This window comes from Chinchilla lanigera, unplaced genomic scaffold, assembly GCF_000276665.1.
Source record: "Chinchilla lanigera isolate Chin_1 unplaced genomic scaffold, ChiLan1.0 scaffold00030, whole genome shotgun sequence".
NCBI classification, from domain to species: domain Eukaryota; kingdom Metazoa; phylum Chordata; class Mammalia; order Rodentia; family Chinchillidae; genus Chinchilla; species Chinchilla lanigera.
Genome location: NW_004955431.1, coordinates 6,302,959 through 6,319,039, shown reverse-complemented (window position 1 = coordinate 6,319,039; position 16,081 = coordinate 6,302,959). Strand labels below are relative to the sequence as shown.

Genomic DNA, 16,081 nt, shown 5'->3' with positions numbered 1-16,081 from the left:
TCTCTACATACACCATTTAGAAAGTCACCAAATACCAAAACTAACTCTCTAGTACTGTGAAGCACCCTTCCTCACTGCCTGGATTGTGCTCCAAATCAATTGTTGGTCACCATTTATTTGGGTCTTCATACATTTGTTCTTTCCTTTCCAGGGAGCACATGAGTATTTTGAATTGTTTATGCTTTTTTCCCACCATGCTCCATTAAAAGGGGATTTGTGCTTCTTCTTTTTAAGCCTGTGACTCTGACCAACCTTTCTATCCTAATAGTCTTCTTATTCCAGGCTTAAAGAAAGGATTTCTCAAGGCCAGGGCTATAGCTTAGCAGCACAGTGTTTGTTTGCCTGGTAAGTGCAAGGTCCTGAGTTCAACTCCTGGGAAGGGAGGAAGGAAGGAAGGAAGGAAGGAAGGAAGGAAGGAAGGAAGGAAGGAAGCAAGGAAGGAAGGAAGGAAGGAAGAAAAAAAGAAAGAAAGAAAGAAAGAAGAAAGAAAGAAAGAAAGAAAGAAAGAAAGAAAGAAAGAAAGAAAGAAAGAAAGAAAGAAAAAGAGAAAGGACTTCTTTCAATTTCTCTCTAACCTTAGATACGGTCTGTCATCAAAGTCCTGATCCTTTTCCCCTGATTTCTGACTGATCTGCCTTCCCATCTGCAGCTCTAGCCTAGCCTACGGCACCTTTCATACAATCCAATGTGCACAGAGAAGATCAAACAGAACATCAGGCCCTGTGCATCTCAAATATTGTGCTTCTTATTGTCTTAGTGCATTTCCTGTCACTATAACAAAATATCTGAGCCCACATAATTTGCAAAACAGAGAAGTTCGTTTGGCCCATGGTTCTGGAGACCAGCTTCCCCTGCAGGTCTTCTCGCTCCATCACACCATGGCAGAGCGCATCACATGGCAAGCCAGTGTGAGCAGATGAGCTCAGGTCTCTATACCTCTTCTTTTAAAGCCACAAATGGCATCATGGGGGCCCACCCACACAACCTCATCTAATTCTAAGTACTTTCCAAAGGTCCTACCTCTAAATACCACTAACGTATGACTTTGGGGATTAGCCCGTCCTCACATTCACACTACAGCTCTTATGTACTTTGAGAAGCTCAACAGGAAAAAACTGAGAAACAATGCATAGAAGGCCCATGACTCTGAGAAAATCAGGAAAATCCTCAAAATGATGTAAGATGTAAATGGGAGCTACTCTCACTAAAACCCTCCTGCATTTGCAGCTGGGATCAAGTCAAATCACACTGAACAATGAATACACCCTTACAAGCCGTGTAAAACCAGCTTATTTGTGGTTTAGTTTCTCATTCAGTATGCTGTTCTGTTTTACAAGCCCTATGAGGCAACGTGACATAGTTGCAGAGGACTGTCACGTGGGGGGATCCCTGACATGGAGCAGCTGGGGAGGTTGGTGACAGAAGTGGAGCACTGCTTGAGAAAGGCTATCATACCAGTGGGATTCCTGATTGACAACTGAGTGTGACAAACAGAAGTGGTCATTTTCTGGCCAGAATTTTATATTATCTCTTCATGAAACAGGGCCACAGACATTTAGGACCTTTACCTTTACAGGTTATCACTTCCTATGGTGTCAACCTGGCACCAAAGGTTTTGACAAGCCTGGCATTGTGGAACATAGCTGTAATCCTAGCGCTCTTGGAGCCGGAAGTAGGAGGATGGCAAGTTCAAGCCAATCCTGGGCAAATTAGTAGGACCTTGTCTCAAAAAAAAAAAAATTTTTTTTTAAAGGGCTGGGATGTAACTTAGTGCACAGGCCCTGGGTTCAATCCCCAGTACTGCCAAATAAATTAATTAATTAAAGGATTTGAGGAGCTGTGCATTGGCTAGCTTTGCTGAGTGCTCACGGGAGCAGGGGGGCTAATTCTGCTTGCTCTAAGGGTTTCACAGTATTAACTCACTTAGCCTTCTCAATAGCCCCATGATATGGCTCTCACTGCCACAAGTGAGAAGAAGGAGATTGATCACGGCCAAGTCTATAGCTGAAGATCACCTAGCCAGGGGCAGCAAAGGATGTGGCTCCTGGCAGTCCTGAGGCCAATCCCATGAGCAGCCCCCAGTGTCTAACAACTCTATAGTGCTTTCTAGGTTCTGAGGACTGTCCTAAGCATTTAATAGGCACTAACTCTTAATCTTCATAACCACTCCCTCATTGTCTCCATAGTACGGATGAGGAAACTGTGGCCCAGAAAGATTATAGGACTCTCCTGAGTCACTTCAGTGGGGCAGGGGGGCAAAGCACAGGTACAAAGGTGTACTCTGCTCCTGAGGCTATGCTCTGAACAGTCTTTGCAGGACTTACTCATTAAGGATGAGGGGTACCAACAGGGTTACCCCATGCTGGGAAAGAAGACATACGAGGCAACAGCACAGAGCGTGGTATAGCGAGGTCTCCCACCCCACACAAGTCCCCTAGACTGCTCTGAAGGCTCCCACAACACCTGAACTGTCTTTTTTCTGGTGCAAGGCATTGGGACTCTGTCCTTTGGATGCAGTACCTCTTGGGGCAGACTGGTTGGCAGCACCTGACCTTGTGGACCAGGTTTGAGTCCTCCATGCTGCGCACTTGCTGAAATATATCGTGGCTATGAGACATGGCTGCACTAGAAAGGGACTCAGTGGTGCTTATGCATTTGTATTGGACCATGTGGGTCCTAACTGCTGCCTTGCCGCCATGTACAGAGTCGATTAGTCAGCTCGGCCTGTTCTCACGCCTCCCGGGTTGCCTCTCAGCTGCTCTGTCTGTTCCTCAGTACTTGGGCTTTACACCAGAGGCTCTGTTTCCTTGGCCACTTACGTGCTCTCTGTTGATAAGTTGGGATCGATTCTGCACTTCCCCAGCACATAGAATTTCAACCCTGCTTAGAAACGGATTGGGCATGAAGGAGGGTACACAGGGGGGCTGTAGATGCCCCTGTTTCTGCAGGTTGCCTAGCAAAGTTCACATAGGTGAGCTAGTTATAGAAAGAATGCACAGTGTCTGGGTTGAAAGCTCAAAGCCCTGGTTCCTGTTCTTGGATAAACACTGCAGAATTTCTAAATGGTAATTCTACAGAGTTTGTATTTGAGACAAGAATGAGCATGAGCTGGCACGGCATTGTGAACAGGAAAATGCTGGGAAACATGGTGTTTTCAGATTATAAATTCAGCCAAGGAAAGAACAGAGGGAGTCAAGTTCAGGGTTTAAAAGGTGGCCCAGAGGCTGGTTGCCTGGGTTTCAGTCCCATCTTCCACACCAGCTTGCTATGTGGCCTTGAGCAAGAAAGGAACCAGCTCTGCACTTAGCATGTTCCCTTGCAAATGGAACACAGAAAACTGTACCCCCTTTATAAGCAGATTGCAAGAATTCTTCGGTTATCATTTGTGAAGCACAACCTACCAGGCAGAGTAAGTGTCAATAAGGGTGAGAGATCACTGTTATCTCTGAACGACAGCAGGAACCTGGACTGGGATAGGTGCTGTGAAAATGCGCTAAAAGGCACTGAAAGACACGTAAGCTCATACTGCTTGTTCTAGAACCTCCTCCCACGTTCTCCGCACTATCTGTTCGTTGACCTGTGCTTACCTGCGAACCTGAGCAAGCAGGTGAGAGTTACAGACTCTGTAACACTATTCTTTATGTTTTGTGGACATTTAAATGTTTTCATAAGAAAATATTTTTAAATGTTAGGGTTCTGTGATTGATTATTTTTATTAGTGCATGTTTCGGTACATGATGATTACATTTATCATGGGGGATTTGATACATGACACACCTGCATTCTCTCTTTTGTCCCCTGTCCCTTCCGTCTCTCCCTGCTCCCTCCAATTCTGGCTCCCCTTCGCATTTGCAAAAGCTCTTTCCATTCTTTACTTCCATTTTCTTGGAAGGGAAAAAAGATAAATTATTTTTTGTCTGACACACTATTCTCATTCTAGATGCTTAAAAAGAGTGTGAAAAGTAGAAAGGAGGATATTATTGCAAGAAGAAAGAACAAAGACTTAACACCATCTTATGAAAAGAGACAGAGCTAAAGATGTGGATCCAGAACACAGCTATAGCCCCTTCGGTTTGGTGTCTTTGAGTAATTTACTTCTGTTATTTATTTCTCCTTCTCATGAAGCAGATTGATAATCCCTACTGCTAGGCTTGCAATGAGATTTAAATGGATGGTGTATGTCATCCCCTGCCAGATACATGGTGGGCCCTCAGCAAAAGTGAGCTCTTTCCTTCCTGCAATAGTAGCGTGCACAAAGGTAAGGTGGGAAAAGGAGTGTGGGGGCGCAGGGAAAAGAAAACTCCAAGGGTGACAACATGAGTTGACTGGGTTTGACGGGAAGTTGGTTTTGAACAGCTGCTGAAATGGGCTTACAGCAAAATTGTACGACAGGTAAAAGCCGAATGGCAGTGTAAACCACCACAGGTAGAACATGTGGTTCTTGTCTTTTTTGGCCAATAGACAGGCCACGCCTACACATGGACCCCAGAGGAGAGGAAAGTGACTCATTTGCTCAAACAGGCTGAGCAGCCCTAGTCCAAAAAATGTCAAACTTTTTGAGCACTGGTGTGACGCCACAAATGGAAAATTCCAACAGGATCTCAGTGGGGGGCGGGGCACAGTGAAAGCACAGGCACACCCATAATAGTATGAAAAATTACCTTCAAGCTCTGTGTGTAAGGTGTGTATGAGACATAAGTGAATTTCATGTTCAAGCTTAGGTCTGTGTGTAAGGTGTGTGTAAGGTGTGTATGAGACATAAGTGAATTCACTTATGTCTCATAAGTGTATGAGACATAAGTGAATTTCATGTTCAAGCTTAGGTCCCATTCCAAAGATATCTCATTATGAATATGTAAATATTCCAAAATCCAAAAAAATTCTGAAATCAGTAATATACCTGATACCAAGCATTTCAGACAAGGGATATCCAGGCTTAAAACAAACTGACTCCTAGAAAATTTGCATTTTAACTATGAAAATACTACAAAAAAAAAAAAGAAATACCAGTGGATCAATTTTAGTAGGTAACATAGAAGGAAGTTCTCCAGTTTGCTTTCGGATTAGGGAGTGGGGTGGGGGTGGGTGGGGAGGAGCGAAGGATAGGCCTGGCTGGTGTTGCTGAAATCACAGCACATAAATGTCAACCTCCTGTTGTCAGGAGCAGTCAGCAAGGAGAGTAAAGGGAAACGATGAGGTCTGTCTCAGTGTGCTAACCCTGGTGTGCTAACCCTGATGGACAGTGAGGGATCCCTATGGTCGCAGCCCATCAAAAAACAGAGCAGACACTTCAGCCAAATATCCCGATGCAGGATACAGAGTATAAGTGGTAGTAGAAGTACCAGGGACCAGAGGACAAGGAAGAAGGGAGGGAAACGGTGTCCACCTGCCATGTAACACAGGACACTATTTCATTTAATCTTCACAACAGCAATATGAAGAAGCTATTATCTCCATTGTATGTGGTGTAAACAGGCCTGAATCACACAGGTCATAGTTAACAGAACCAGGACTGAAACCCCCGTTCCCCTGACATCAAAGCACCCTGCTGGATTGCATACCGGAGCCTGAAAGGAGGATCCGGGAGTGGGTCGTCCCCTTTCTCCATACAAACCCGTCCAACCCAACTCTGCAGTAATAACTGAGACTCATGTGTCCATTCTGGCTCTGTTCCTCTTGGCCTCTGTGACCCAAAGGTAGAGAAGGCAGGAGTCAGGCTGTTACTCTGCTTGTCCTTCCTTTACAATTCTGTTTTCAGACATTGGCCTTGACTGCCCCAGCAGAGCAATCTCCCTGGGAGGCCACATTCTGGTGGGCTCTGGCTGACAGCCAGCCTGGCCTCTCTGCAATCTGCAGGAAGGCCTGCGTTTCCCGCCCTTCCTCCCACCCCATCTCTTCCCCTCCCGCCTCAGAGCATGGGAGGCGGGGCTCAGGGATCTTGCCAGTCCCGCCTGCTGGTCCATTTTCTCCTTCTCTCCCCAGAGCTTGGCTTTGTATCTAGGTAATTTCACAGAAGGTAGCTTCTAACACGCCTTGAAAGGCCACACTCTTGAGTTCTTTTGGCTGACAATGTCAACAAGGATGGTGGCTGACAGGAAGCACAATCCAAGCGGCCCAACGCAGACTCTGTGAATTGCACCAATGACCAACTATGCTGGGAGTGGGTTTGTTGGTGAGAGCCTTGGGATAATGCCGTCATTTACACTGAGATGCAGGGCAGATCAGCTGAATCAAAATGAGAGAGAATAGGAGCAAACAGCAACTTTCTCATCTTGGGCTCTGAGACCTGAAGATGGAGCTGTGAAGATGTGAGATCGGAGATGGGGAAAGGTGAAGAGAAGAGAGGCAGGTTAAGAAACTGAAACCCCACTAAGCGCTGTGCTTCTTGCCAAGAGAACTGGCAACAACAGCAGTACTCACAGTCTGGGAGCCACCAGCTTCACATGAAGAGAGGGACCTCTGGGACTCCATCTGTGTTTGTGCTAATGAGACTCACATGGGTTCCCAGATTACTTCTGGATGGAATCCGGCCGTGCTAGAAAGACAAACCATGTGATTAGAGGGTTGGGACTTTGATATCAATCCATCCTCACAGGAGGGGAGCTGGAGATTGAGCTCAAACACATAGTCACTGATTCAGATCTACATAATGAACACCAATAAAAATTCTGGGCACCAAAGTGGGGTGAGTTTCCTAATTGGTGAACATATAACTCTGCCAGGACAGTGGTACACCTTAATCCCATGGTGAGAGGGCACAGAAGCTCTGCATTTGCAACACTCCCTGAGCCTTCCCCCTGGTCTGTTCTTTTGACTGGTCCTGATTTGCATCATTTTCGATAAAACTAAAACCACAGGCACAGTACTTCCCTTTGTTCTGAGTTATTCTAGCAAAGTATTGAACCTGAGGTGGTAGTAGGAATCCTCAATGTGTAACCACCTGGCCAGAAGTATGGTTGGCCCAGGGACCCTAGAAATTTTGCTTGGTATCTGAAGCAAAGTGTCACTTGCGGAGGACTGGGCCCCTAACTGCTGGTGTCTGCTAACTCAGGATAGAGTTGGAATTACACTGAGACATATGTTTGAGTGAATGATAGAATCTTTTGCAGTCCACTGAGGGAAGTTAAAGCCAGCAAGCGTCCATCTCTCTGCCATGACGTTCTCTGAGTGAATATGTCAACTTGGCTTTCATGTCAGCCATCTCTTCAGTTAAAGCAGTGATTAAAGTTCTGGTCCTGTAGCTCATTCTCATACAAGGCTTGAGGCTATACTTTCACGATGCCCCTGAATTGACACTTTTTGAGTCAATCAGCTATTTTGGCTAATATAACATGCTAGTGCTGAGGAATGAATTGATTACTGAATAATCAAACTCATTTGGTGTCTTTAAAATGGAGATAATTTCACATAGTTCAGACACAGTCCAATTATTTTGTTGTTAAGAAAGTGAATTGACTTGGCCTTTTGTAATTCGATCTGTTGCTTGGCAATCAACTTGCCAATAGTTTTTGCCTCCCCATTTTTCTCTCTCATTTTAATTGTAGCATTGGAATAAAAGAATAATTTACCCATCTGTTGCCTTAGATTCTGAGGTTTAATTTTAAAAGTCTAGGTTTTTTAAATTTCCAGTCTAAAGGATTCCAACTATTATTTTACATTCTTTTTAGTGCTTTCTTTCACTCCATGTCTCCCAACCTCCTCAGTATCTCTTACTTCTCCTTTTTTTCTTTTATAAAAACTATGGAAACAAAACCAAATTAGGATTTATCCCATGCTGAGACTGCAAGGAATCCTATTGGCCCCTATATTTCATGTTCTACATGACTGTACATGCTTTGCTTATACTCAGCAGTTCTGCACGCCCCTGTGAGCCCCAGTTCTTTCTAGTCCATGTTTTCTTGAATTTCTAAGCTTCCCTTCTCCGTATCTCTCCTCGTCACCACCATCCTCGCATCCGTGGATTATTTGCTTTACCCTTAAGTTTGCTATTTGTCTTTATTTATTAATTAATTTTTTCTTTACTAAATAAAGACTCAAGAACTATTTTTTCTTGGTTCCAGGAACATTGTATTCTATCCTATTCACACTTTACCAAGGCCACTCTAACTCTATTTTAGGTACTCAGTGACAATATCCATATTTATGACTTTTGCCTGTGAATAGAGCTGTACCTTCCCCCTCTCACTTTTAATTTAGCTATTATGACTCTTAGCTGCCTGTGGTAAAACATGGTTCGATTGTGTCCCTTTCTAAGGAGCCTTGTCCGAGCGATAGCCCCGCTGAAACAGCAGCCTTAGATGTGTCCCTACTGCCTCTGTCCTCTCATGAGTGCACTGGGGTAAACACCTGGCTCTGACTCCCTGCTCCAGGCTCATCACATGACCTATTATTAAGAGGTGAGCACAAGCAGGGCTCTATTATGGCAAGCACAGCCCCACTCACAGGACTTTGAATTGAGAAAGACACAGAGACTCGGTTGTTCTTCATGGGGCCCAAGGTGGAAAGGATAGGGCCATGAAGAGCCTTGGGTCAGCTGATATTAACAGCAAGCCAAAATGGGGCGAAAGTAGAGACTACAATTAAGCAGAAGGTAAAAGGTAGAGACGTTGTATGAGGTCAAAGAATAGAAGTGGGAATAGAAGCCAAGGCATACACGCTGACAGCTGCAGGCCCAGAAGTCTGCATGGCAGAGCATGAGGAGCAGGTGCCAAGGTCCTGAGAGCCACGCTGCATCCAGCAAGCCTCTGCATTGCCCTCCTTGTTCTAGCTGGAAGGAGATGGCTCTTCAGGCTGTGTTAGCTATTGGTCTCCTCCAGGAAAACTTTTCATGGTTTATGAAGTCCGCCTTCTGCTCTGTGCCTCTTCATTTTGAAGTGATTCACATGTGTGTAGTAGCCTAGGAACTTGCCCAACTCTTATGGAAAAGGATGCCAGAAAAATCTGAATGACACACTGCTTTTCCAACTATTCTTTCGCCAGGAGCTATCCTGCCTGCCAGCCAGGCTTTGGGAGCAATCAGAGCTATAAAATCAAAAGGCCGTGAATATTTATGAGCTCTGCCCCTACTTGAGCATCTGTGGGGGAAAAGAGGCCAATATTTCACCCTCAGGAGGACCAACAACAGAGACTACCCGAGGTGAACTTGAATAAGTAAGTAGTTCATGGTGGGGCTGGAGGTGGATGGGACTGGTCCAAGGCTTCGACTACAGAGAGCACTTATCTAATCCCCAATCACTTTCAGAGAGTTACATCCTCCCACTTGTGGCCCCCACATTCCCAGGGTGTCCCACATGCTCACACACCAGGGCTGATCCCAGGGGCAAACAATTTCATCTCCATCTCCCCTGCTGTTAGTGGTGATCATGCTGTTGTTTCAGTCAAGATGACCCCTTACCATGCACAGGGAGAGCGGTTTACTCTTGTGACCTGGCACACTCAGGTCTCAGCTGTGCTGTTGAATCATCTCGGAGCATATCAAGGACTCTACTCCACCACACTGCAGGCCTGACTCATGCAGCAGCTTCCTCAGAGAACACCCACGGACCCCAGGTACTGCTTGCAAGTTGATCTCCTCCTCCATGGAGACACACAAACAAACCCAGCTAATAGCCTTGCTGGGCACTGCTTAAAGACACAGGGCTTGTGCTCAAGTCTGCAAACCTCTCTTTTCTATTCTCATGTCTACCATGACAACATAGCAAGCCCACTCAGGACTTCTTTCATGTTGGTAATAAATTATGAAACCTGGGCCAATCTTATAAAATTCAGAGCTTCGTGAGAAACAGAGAATGTAGTAAGGCAAGATTGCAAGAGAATTATCCCCAGGGCCTGACCTTTGCTTCCTGCCCCACTACGTCCGAGATTCTGCTTCAGAATGTCTGGTAGGAGTCCACACTACTATCATGTTTAAAGCCATCTCAGATGACAAGTTTGGGAAGCATTCTCCAGGTATGCATAACACACACACACACACACACACACACACACACACACACACACACCGATTTACATTATATATAGATATAATGGTATAGCTATGTTGTCACAATAGAAACTAAAAACCAGGAAAAGAAGGGTTCAGTGTAAGGTCTTACATAGAAAACAGGAGACCTTGCAATAGTTAATAAAATGATCCTGAGTAAATCACATCTTTTCCCCAGGCCTCATCCAGAAGTTAAATTCTCTACATAATCTTTGTAGCTCTAAAATATGTCAATAATATGTGTACTACAAGTCTCTCACTGCCCCCAGACTTTAATTTTTCTTTCAGATGATTAGTTGTTATGTGAAGAGTCATACAGTTTGTCTAACCCAGAGGATCTTTTCATCATCCTGCCTCCACATATGTGACTAATATTTAGAAATACAGGTAACAAGAGAAGGTAGTGGGAGTATGCATTAAAGAGAGTGATCCAGATGAGGTGTAATTGAAATCTTCCCACCAAATACATATAATGAACCTCATAGTAAACTCTAAACAGAGAAACTCCATGGTTGTGGGAGCTGTCACAGGGAATGGAGTTTATGCTGGGAGAGAAGCTACCTAGGAGGAAGGGATTGTGGGATACCAGTGTTGGGTACCAGAAACAAGATGGCAGCCACCAGTGAAAGGAACTCCAAAGACACTTCAAGCATTCAGGGATGCTAGGTGGAAATTAAGCCAGGGAGCAAAGAACACTACAGAGTGTATGGATTTCAAAAATGTAGAAAGCAAGGAGCCTGAGGCCACAGGATAAAAGGAGAGGTGACATTTCAAGTGAGTAGATCTGAGAGAATTTTCCTGGCCTCACTTAAGTGCTAGTCAAAATTTTGTGAGAAGAGTTCACTCTAACAAATAATTAAGTATTCATTCAAGAGAAAATATTTCTAGTCTGGGAGTTTGAGGCAGACGGAGGTGGGTATACTTAGTAAAACTCCCAAGAAGGGAACCACATCTACCTTGAGGTTGTTAACGACGTTAATTGTCAGCAGCTGTAGTTTGAGGGACATGGTTTTGTAAACAGAAATCATAATTCTCCAGGATTACAAGCAGACCCCGTAGATTATGTTTAATGGCTATCATGTACTCTTATTTTTGTAAATCTAATTTATTCATGTAAACTTAAAGAGCTTATTTCATGAGCAATATTCCAAATGAGACTTGTAGTATTTCATTTAAAAAGGGAGACAGTAGGATGAGATAATATTCTATGACAAAACTATCCTGGGAACATTTTATAAAAGGGAGTTATTGCCATCAATGGTGCATCAAAACATTTTCAGATTTCTTCCACTTTAAAAGGAAACTCAACTTTGTACAAAATTCTACAGGCGTTTACAACTATCAGAGGAGACACACAAGGGCTCTCTCTTGTTCTGGGAAATAAATCCTAGCTGTGTGCGGTAAGAACTCTGTATCTCCCCTTATGGATTTGTCATACTTGTACCACATCCCTTTTAGATGCTATCTACTTTTCCTCCTACCATCAGCTCAACCGTCTTTGTTCATTCTCTCTCATAGGTCTCTGTAATCCTGAGGACATTATCAGTGGTCCATTTCACATCTTTGAAACAATTGTGCCTCTTGTCTGCACTTCATGATGGTACTTTGAATTTCTAATATCCAATGTGACTATTATCAGCTTCTTTACTCTCTTGCCATCTGACTTTTGGTCTCATGTAAACCACTAATGATGCCCTTCTAATTAAATGCACTGACACTGTTGGGTTTCCACCCTTAGCATCTCTTCCTAAATTCCCTTCTCAGCCCCAGCTTAATAAATAACTTCTGGTTCTCTCCATATGTCTGCCCTGTTGCTCTGTCTCTATGAATATGTGTAAAGTCAATTGACAGCAGGGGTCAGACAAGCAAAATAAGTGACAAAGGCAGATGAGAGAGAAGCTAGAGCAATGGAAAAGCTCAGCTAAGAGGAGTGACTTGAGTACTCCTCAGCTCTGCTCAATGAGTGCCCTCCAGAGAGAGGAGGCCCAGTGCTCTTGGGGGTTCAAAATTTTCAAAAGCCCTGGAAATCTGGACTTCCATGGGGAAAACTCTTTTTCAAACACTGGAAACTAACTCAAAGATTTTTTTGCTTACAAATATCTTGTGAGCCAAGTTAGACATGTGGAAGTGCTAGGTTCGGGGAGCAAGCCGTGTGTTTCCCATTTCTGTCCCACACTGCTTCCTCTACTTCACCACAACACTTACACAGGACCCTGAGGCCGAGGGGGTTGTATGTGCTGCCGGGCGTAACTCAATTATAGACACAACTGCTTTATGTGGAATGCGGATGTGCTGTGGTTTGTGCCCAGGGATTTCCATGGGAGCTGGAGAGGCATCATCTCTCAGGAGAGACTAATGGAAGCATCTTGAATTATAAGAGTCCTCCTTGGCCTTGGGTGAATGCAAAGGACAAAGACATCCTTGGGTTCCCAAAGGACCTAGAAGTAGAACGTGGGTATTCCTTGGATCTAACAACCTGATTATCCATAGAGCAATCCCCAGCAAGACCTTGGCTATTTCTCTCTGATGTTGCTCCTTTAAACTCCCTCAGTGACTGTCAGCTTCCAGCGATCTCCTGCATCTTTCTTCCTAGGCTCTCCCTTTCAGCTTGTGGGTGCTTGCCCACGTCTGTAATTCAAGTCCCTCAAAGAATTCTATGTGGCCTAGTTAATCATTTTCTGACCTGATCTGAACACTCCTTTTGTGCCAGGTTACCTCATAGGCTGGAAGCCAGGCAGAAATCTGATTCCCTGGAGTTTCTGTCTGTGGATCAAGTGCCCACACCAGGTCTAATGAGTTGCCTTGGGTAGTAGAGGGGGCTGCATGGTGGGTACAGAAGGTGATTGATTCTCAACACAGTTCTCTTACAATAAGCCTGGGTGAGCTGTGCAGGTGGGGAAGCAAGAGATTCTTTTCTAGTTGGTGACTCTAAAGGTGCCACTAGCAAGTGACTGAAAGTTTTAGATCAACCAATGCTTGAGTAGGGAAGAGGTTTTGAAGGTCAGAAGGAGCTCAGTAAGATTTCTATCAGGTTGTGTAGGAAACAGAAAGTATTCTGACCTAGTTTGCTCAGGCAGCAAGACATGAATCACACCAGGGAAAGGTAAAATGTAAGAAGGCTGCAGGGTTGTTTAAGGTAGGACAATCCACCCAGCCTTTACCCCTGGGCTACTGAACCCATGAAGAAGTAAGGATGGCTGAGAGGTGGGAATCAAAATATCAGGTTAGTAGAAAAAGCATGCCTAGCAAATGTAGATCAGAACCACCACAAAATGCCCTTCCAAATATTTCACCCTGAAAATCTACCTACATTGCTATTAGCCAAGATAGGTTGACCCATGTCCACAGTCCCCAACAAGTATCAAGCAGGCAGTGAGCAAAGCATATCCTATGTCCAGGCAGAAGCAGGTCACAAGAGTTCCTTTCCCCGTACTTGCTGGCTAAAGCCAGGCACGCCTCCCTTTGTGCACAGTAAGAGAAGAGGGCAGGTGTTTTCACTGAATGATTAAGACAGGAATGCAAAGAGGGAGGAACGGTGCCCTGATAATGCTCAGGTCAGATTTCTGTGAATTGCTTTGGGAATTCAATGGAGTGATAAATTCACTTATTTAGCCAAAAAAAAATATTTTGAGCCCTTGCCATAGCAAGCAGACTATGTCTCTGCTGAGTCATATAGGGAGCATGTGATAGTTCATCAGGGCAGTAAACTTTGTGTGTCATAGTATGGACTCCAAAAAGACCCAGGCCTTAGGTGAGAGTTTCTTTACAAATCTAAGTAGTTTTTTCCTCACATAATAAGACTTAGGCCTGGAAACACAGCTAAAACATTGGTTCTAATGACAGAGTTAGCTAGCTTAGACTTAAACTTCTTACACGGAAAATTTAGACACTGACTAATTCTTGAAACTCTAAGCACTAAACTGCCTGCTCTATAATCTCTGCTCAGGTTCTGCTATACACACGAGCACCTGGGGGGGCAGGATGACTCCCAGGCAAGGACAGGTGGGCTAGGCAGACATCTGAGCACAGGTATGCGGTGGGTGAGAGGGCCCACCCACTTCTCTCACCTTCTGAAGCTTCTGTAATGTTCCCAGGCACCTGGGAACATTTGCTTAGGGTGTCCCCAGCTGGTTCTCCACCTCTACACCTGGAAGGTGAGAATGCTGTGGGGTTCCTCCTTGCTCCCATGGGAGCAAATGGATCCTTGATCTGAAACATGATGTAGGTATTAACACCTGGTGAAGGTAACAAGTTCAGAGCTTCCAGGGATCTATTACAGCTTCTCCTCTCAGAAGCACTGATATTATTACAGCAGGTTCAAGAACATCCTGCCAAGGCAGAAGTCTTAGCACTTGCTCTCAAACCAGCGGTCACCAGAAGCCTGGTTAAAATCTACATTCCTGACCCTCAGCACCAGGGTTGCTGACTCAGAAAGGCTAAAAGATTTGCTTTTCTAACAAGTTCACGGCAGTGCTGCTACTGCTGATGGGGGACCACCCTTGGAGAAGTTCTGTCCTAATAGATCTCGAATGTCCTGCAGTTCCATTCCTCATGTTTATGCTATGCTTGTGTAATTTTTGTCCTAAAGTACACTTGATAGTTTTCATCAGGATCTCAAAGTGAATTCAATCAACCAGCCAAGCAAAAGCCCATACTTTTAGGAATGGCAACTAAATCCACATAGCCGGAGGAATGTGGATGCTAAAGAGAAAATACATCGTGGGACAGAAAGTGTAAAACGTTGTTGGATGGTGCGAAGTTAGCTCCGCAAGAAATGCTCAGAGTTGTTGGGTAGGAACTGGGTAATGGCTCATAGGCATAATGGAAAGAAAGAGATTTGGATAGGAATTAATATTCTCACCCTACAGGAATTTATTTTTAATTACAGATAATTATGTCAAATTACAACAAGATGATTTGAAGCATTACACTAATTTGAGAGTAATAAAGCATGAATTACCGATGCAATCTTTAAAAATATAACCTATCAATCAACCCTGGAACAGTGCAGACAAGAGGCTATGATCTGACGGTATTATTTTATGGTTCGTAGTTAAAACTGGCCTTCAATTTACCCTTTACGAGTCCCCATAAGGCAATGAGAGATGCCGGTGGCTCCATGCAGAGCCGAATGCAGAGCTGTATCCCTGCAGGCTGCCCTACCCACTGGCCAGATCTCCAAATCTTTGCTCTTTAGAGACAATGGGACACAATCCACATGAACACAAATTTGTGTCAGACCTTGATTCAAATTTTAGGTTTGGCCTTTACTAGCTCTACTAGCTTACAACCTTGAGCAAGTCACTTCATCTTGCCCTAGCCCCAGTTGCGTCATCTCTAATAGGGAAACAATAACTGACCATGGGGCTCTCCTGATGATTATGTGATATAATGTATAACATTTCTGACACACAGTAAGAATTCAACAAATGAGATCACCGGCCAGGAGTACGGCCTCCCCTCTACTCTGATATTCCTAACAGAATCATATTTACCTATTATATTTAGAAACTAGAACCTAACCTGCTTGGAGCCTTTCCAGGACATAGCAGGCTGCCTAGCTTTCATACAGCTACGATTTCACCAGTATTGTAGCTCAGTCTAAGATTGCAGCCTGAACTTACAGGCCAAAGAAGATCCCTTTACAGTCAGTGCTGGGAGAATGAGAGTGCCTGTTTAACTACCTAAGCATCTGCCTATCTTATATTCTACTGAATCTAAGTGACCACAGATTGAAGGAAGAAGAAGAGGGCAGAGTGGATTACAAATATCTCCCATGCAGGGACTGCTAATTTCTATAGCAAAAAAGCCGATACTGTGACTACACCTTACTCAAAGTGAAAATACTTCATAGTGATGGAAAGAAAACCAGTATTAAATATCATCTGAGTCAGTTCTTCTTACCTAGTATGACATGCCCTTTTGTAGTGGGAAAAAATAGGAAAATATTGCCCAATTTTATAAAGCTAGTAATTAGTAGAGTCAGGATTAAAACCCAGATCTGTCTTATTCCAGTTGTCACATGTTGTCACCTCAACCATACTGTCTTTACCAAAATAGCTGAGCCCTCCTATGGTGGCTATGTGGGGACGAGGGGCC

General features: G+C 44.3%; 1 long non-coding RNA gene across 6 annotated transcripts in view; it reads right to left on the bottom strand.

Moving 5' to 3' along the window:
- Positions 1-9,560, bottom strand: part of LOC102014931 — a 48,749-nt gene extending 39,189 nt beyond the window's left edge. For all 6 annotated transcript variants that reach the window (XR_001234635.1, XR_001234631.1, XR_001234633.1 and 3 more), the window contains exons 1-2: positions 9,395-9,560; positions 6,421-6,535 (exon numbers count right to left, since the gene is read on the bottom strand). This is a non-coding gene — a long non-coding RNA (uncharacterized LOC102014931). The remainder of the gene's footprint in view (positions 1-6,420; positions 6,536-9,394) is intronic.
- Between the last annotated feature and the right edge of the window lie 6,521 nt (positions 9,561-16,081).